At 37.7% G+C, this 5,512-nt stretch overlaps 1 long non-coding RNA gene across 1 annotated transcript; it reads right to left on the minus strand.

Moving 5' to 3' along the window:
* Positions 314 to 1,521, minus strand: LOC104777181. Its single transcript, XR_002038219.1, has 5 exons — positions 1,453 to 1,521; positions 1,330 to 1,378; positions 1,156 to 1,240; positions 967 to 1,045; positions 314 to 878 (listed from the first exon to the last, which is right to left on the minus strand). It is a non-coding gene; the product is annotated as an uncharacterized LOC104777181 (long non-coding RNA).

Here is a 5,512-nt window from a genome sequence, read left to right on the forward strand (position 1 = left end):
AATGATTGAAGCAACGGAATGAAATCAGAACCCTCTTTGATACCCCAAACAAAAAAAAACTGAAACTTTCAATCACGACACGAGAAGAGAGAAACCCTAGAGTCGAATCGAAGAGAAGAGAAGCAATCGAGGCGAATCTCTGCAAGAAGTAAAAGATGACCGTCTCCTAACCAGACCAGACCAAAAGTAAAGGTGTCTCCTTTAGGACAAGAAGATTAACAATCTGTCTCTGTGCGTTTTTTTTTATAAAGCTCAAAGCTTTCATGAATCTGCGATTCTGTTCTTTGATTTCAAAAGCTATATATCTATTGGATATGTTTTGTTTTCATACATAATGACGCAATTTTTATATCAACTTTTTTTCATAACTTGTTCACTTTGGGACATCAATGATACAATGAATACTGAGAAATGGGATCGGACAAAACACAAGTAATGAGAATGGCAACAAAATTCCAACTGAAGGGGGGAAACATTGTGTAGTCCTGAAGAAACTAGATTATAGATTTTTTTAGCTATGAAAGGCAAAAAAGCAACCTTATAGAACAGGAAGCACATTCATATTTATACATGTCTCTCCCCATACCCTAACAACGAAACTCAACAAGTCTTTCTGACAAGGAAACAAAATTCAGGGACTATACATGTAGACTGGCCTTGACGAAAGCTTTGATTAAAAGCAAAGAAAAAAGAAAAAAAAAAACTTTAAAAAAGCAGTAAAATTGTTCCTTTCTTGAGTCAGTGGTGATTGGTGAAGCCCGTTTCCATTGCTGTACACATGTCGTTCTGATGAACTTTCCCCGTTGCAGTTCCATTGGCTACTCCATTTATCGAAACTTTGTTCACCTTGAGACTTTCAGACGCTGCTGCGATAAGACCTGTGGTATCAAAGTGTTTCTTAGTAAATCACAAACACCATCAACACAGAATCTTACAAATGTATTCATAACACTATCCAACAATAACCTAGAAACAATGTAGAAGGTTTCCACTCAGGATGAAACTGAGCACCCACAAAGTATGGATGGCTTGGTAGTTCTACAATCTGCACACCAAGCCACTAGAAAAATGAAGCACAACATCACAAAAGCATTCATATATTGTTCAAGCTCAAACTGAGTCACACATTCAACAAGTTTTCCATGAGCATATTACCTCCATACGACACCGAATCTCATCTTTCCCAACAAAAGAGAGGCCAGCCTTCTCAATTTCTGATATCATATCTGGCTGGATTTACCTGCTAATAATTCATATATTTCACTTTCAATAATTAACAAAAAATCTTAAGGAAAAAAACATGTAAAATACAAGAAGCTGAAATGTTACCTCGTAACTGTGCCGGTGTCGCTCATCAACAAACTTTGCATTGACGTACCTGAATGAACAAGAACAATAAGTTATATAGGTTTTGGAAATGAATCCTAATAGTGATCTTACAGCTTTGCAGACCTGCAATCAGCGACCTGGAAGTAAGTCCCCCTTGACCCTAAGCGCATTGTGCCCCACATATGAGTTGTGGATCCCTAAAAAGAGATTGAACAAGTATAAGTAGATACTCGATACATGGGAAACATGTAATCAATCAAATGACAGAGGCCAAGTACCTCTGGCATATATAAGACGCAAGGGCATGAAGTTTCTGGTCCAAACTCTGTACTGTTTGCATCAAGAAAACCGAGAGTGGAGCGGGGAAATTCAACAACAGCCAGCTGCATTACCAGGCATACGCCAAGGAAAGGAACTTGAACTTCAGGGGCGAGTATCTTCCCTTGCACTCTATCACCAAACCCTCCTGGTACTAGGATACCATCAGCACCCTGCAACAAGCGAAATGTTGAGTCAAAGATAATGACCGAAACGAATTGGTACGCCAGGCTCCATTTAGATTGACCTACCTTCAAAAGATCCCATGAAGCGTTATGGACATCTGGCGCCTGCAATAGTAAGTCATACAGAAGCTGATGAGACTAAATGCATTTGCCGTACCCAGAGAGCAACGAAAGCCAGACTTACCTCCTGTGCAGTTATGTCTTCAAGGTCACTGGCTGCAACCCACTCTATGACATGCAACAGAAGCCTGCAAAAGGGTCTGCAGTGAAAATGAAAAGTTAATGCATAACAATTTTTTGGTTTAAAAAAAAAACATACGGATCCAATTACCTTCAACACGGAATGGTATGAATCAGTAAGACTAGTGTACTTTCCAACCACAACTGCTATTCTCACCTGAAGAGAAGACCATAGAGAATGAACAATGGTTTGAACTACATAGACACGCTGGTATATTCTCCAAAAATGTAAAAACTTAAAACATTCCATGGAAAGATGAAGATGACAAGTTCATGGTCACTAACCAAAGTCTTCAACATGCATGGAAATTCTCTAAAAAGTACGAAACTTGATTCTGCTACATCACAAGGCATGCTAAATTTCATAGATTTCTAGCATAATTAAGCAGCAATCTGCGATTGTAACTTAACCGATCACATACCTTTGAGTCACATTTTGCAGGGGAACGAGTCTGAAGAGCTTTAGGATCTGAAGAAAGTAAACACATGAAAAGATAAATCTACAGAGAAGAGAGAAGAGTAGGTGAAAGAATAAAAAAAAAAGGATATTTACCATAGTCGGGATCGTTGATGAAATCTTCCGGCTCTTCGTCAGAAGAATCTTCTTCTCCAGCTTTTTGCAACTTCATAAGTTAAAACTTATAATTCTATAACTTTTTCATGCTTACTTGATTATTATTTACAAAGTGACATTAAAAGTGTTAGGAAACACTTGTTGAGATTCTTTCATAAATAAATTAAAATTAGTATATTTTAGAAAATTATTCATTTATAGTAGAAACCTTTGTAGAACATTTATACAATATGTATTGTCAACTCATTGTCAACACTGGTTTTAGGTAGTAGCACCAATTTTATTATTTTCAGTAGTACCAATTTTACCATTTTTACCAGTTTTATCTTAGTTGTGCTAGTTCTACTATCTTATATACACATATTTTAAAAGAAGAAAACATTAATAGACTTCAAATTAAGTTTCAAATTAAGTTTCAAGAGGGAGTCATGCCATAAAAAGTAGATATTCGTCAAACCAAACACAATTGATACATGAAGAGGTGAATCAAACATGAACATTACAAGAATATCCAAATAACAACCATTGGAGTCTTTGTCTCCGGCGCCTTTTATTCTGCGTCCTAGGTCGAGTTTTTGCTCGTTTTCCCCCAGCAGATGCATACCTTTTTGTTTTCTTTCTTCCCCCTTTTATTTTCCGATCCAGAGGAATGATATGCATATCTTGGACTTCATCTAGGACATCCCATCGAGACTTATCAGGTACTAAATAAATTGTCCTGCAATATGCAATTTCCCACAGCTCCGTCCAATAATACTTAGAACACAACTCATGTAACTCGATATCCTTACCTCCATATTTTTAGAATGTAATGAAAGACGCCAATGCATGCACACAAGGATACTTTTGTATATCGAAAAACCTGCAACTGCAACTTCTCAATCGCAACTTCACCAAATAAGGCTTTCCGTTACTGTCAATGACATTGTATTCAAGTTCGAAACCATTTAGCTCTGTCACCTTTAGTTTCTCAGCAGTTGCCCATAAATCATGTAAGTAGTTCTCCACTAAAGGCACCAATTTATTTGCGTCTGATCCAGACACAACATCTTTCCGATGTTCATTAAACCATTCAGAGAATTTTTTAAGTATTGCATCAAGCATGGATATCAAGGAGTACCTCCTTGCATCTTTAAATACGTTGTTCATCGATTCAACACAGTTGCTTCTGTCTAGGTTGTATCTATCTCCTGGAAAAACACATCTTGCCCATCTTTCTTTCTGGGTAGATTCTTCAAGATACTTGGCAGCAGAAGGATATCTTGTCGTAAAAGAAGCGTAAGCAATGTTGAACTCAGCCACTGTGTAAAACCTACTACACTCCATGAATCTCCATGCAACAACGTCTTTGTTCACGTTACGAGCATAACCTTTCACATTTTGGGATAAATGCCATATACAAAAACCATGATGAGCCAGAGGATACACATTAGCTATGGCTTTTATGAGACTTGTATTTCTGTCAGTCATAAATACTATTTCAGAAGAATCCCCAACAACGGTTTTCAACATCTCCAAAAACCAATTCCAACTTGCATCATTCTCACCATCAAGAACACCAAACGCCAAGGGATAATGGTGACGGTTAGGATCTTGAGCCGACGCAATTACAAGAACACCCTTATATCTGTTCTTTAGGAAAGTTGCATCCATAGTTATAACTTTCCTCATGACTTTAAATCCTTCAACGCTAGCTCCAAAAGCTATGAACAAGTACATGAATTTATTATTCTCATTGCAATGCACATATGATCTTGTACCATGATTAACCTTCTCTAACATGTGCAGATAACATCGCAACATCTTGTAGCTTTCTTTTGAGCTACCTTTCAAATCAGTAACAGCTTGTTTTTTCCCTCTCAAAGTCGTGGAATATGATATATCAACACCTAATTTTTTCTTGACAAGATCCATGATAATTTTCGGAGGTGGAGTTTCCATTTGCCCTGGATAATCACCATGTAAAAGAGAAGCAACTAATTGTGGAGTGCCTTGTCTCTTACTGTTGCTTGAACTTTGAATAGCCCGAGAGCATGTATGCATCTTGTTGTGCCTTCTAATCGAGAAAATATATGTACCTCGAATCCTACCACCTCGTAAACCCAATTACATCCTTCTTTAGGACATTTGACCACATAACGCACCTTGTCCGACTTTTCTATTTCAAAACTAAAACAGTTAGCGAATGAAGCTCTATCCACCACATCTTGCAATGCCTTCTTGTTTGGAAATTCTTGAAGTTTAGTCAGATCCAAATCGTCATCCCATGGTTCAATATACTTACACGGTTCTACAATAGGTCGTGGCTCAGTATATTCATCACCTTCATCACGTGATTCAGCTTCAACCTCTTTATTAGAATCACCCTCTACAGCCTTTTCTTTGCCTACGTAGACAACAATGGTGTTAGGTCCGATTTCACCATCCTTCGCATGTTGGTTTTCAAAGTTCATACCAACAGAACTTTGGTCCACAATGGGCACTGTGGGCATTGTGGGCACTATGGGAACTTGCTCAGGCTGAGGCTCGGAATGGATGACATTCACAAACAACATACATCTTCGCTTCTCATAATTAACGGAGTCTAGATAAACATTAACATCCTCATCATCATTAAGCTCACAATGCTCCAATGTTTCTACCAGTAGTGGCTTGTAGCTCAGCTGCAACTGAACGTTACTTACAACAAACCCAAACTTCCTCTGTATCCTTGCTTTTAACATCAACAATGTTATATTCCTCTTGAACATTATACTATACATGCGTCCTTCAAATTTAAAATGTAGGCTGACGTTCTCGCATATTGTATCCTGCCAAACCAACCAATATAAAAAAATCATAATTAGTACTACTACTAGTTTTACTA

Source organism: Camelina sativa, chromosome 1 (genome assembly GCF_000633955.1).
Source record: "Camelina sativa cultivar DH55 chromosome 1, Cs, whole genome shotgun sequence".
Classification (NCBI taxonomy): domain Eukaryota; kingdom Viridiplantae; phylum Streptophyta; class Magnoliopsida; order Brassicales; family Brassicaceae; genus Camelina; species Camelina sativa.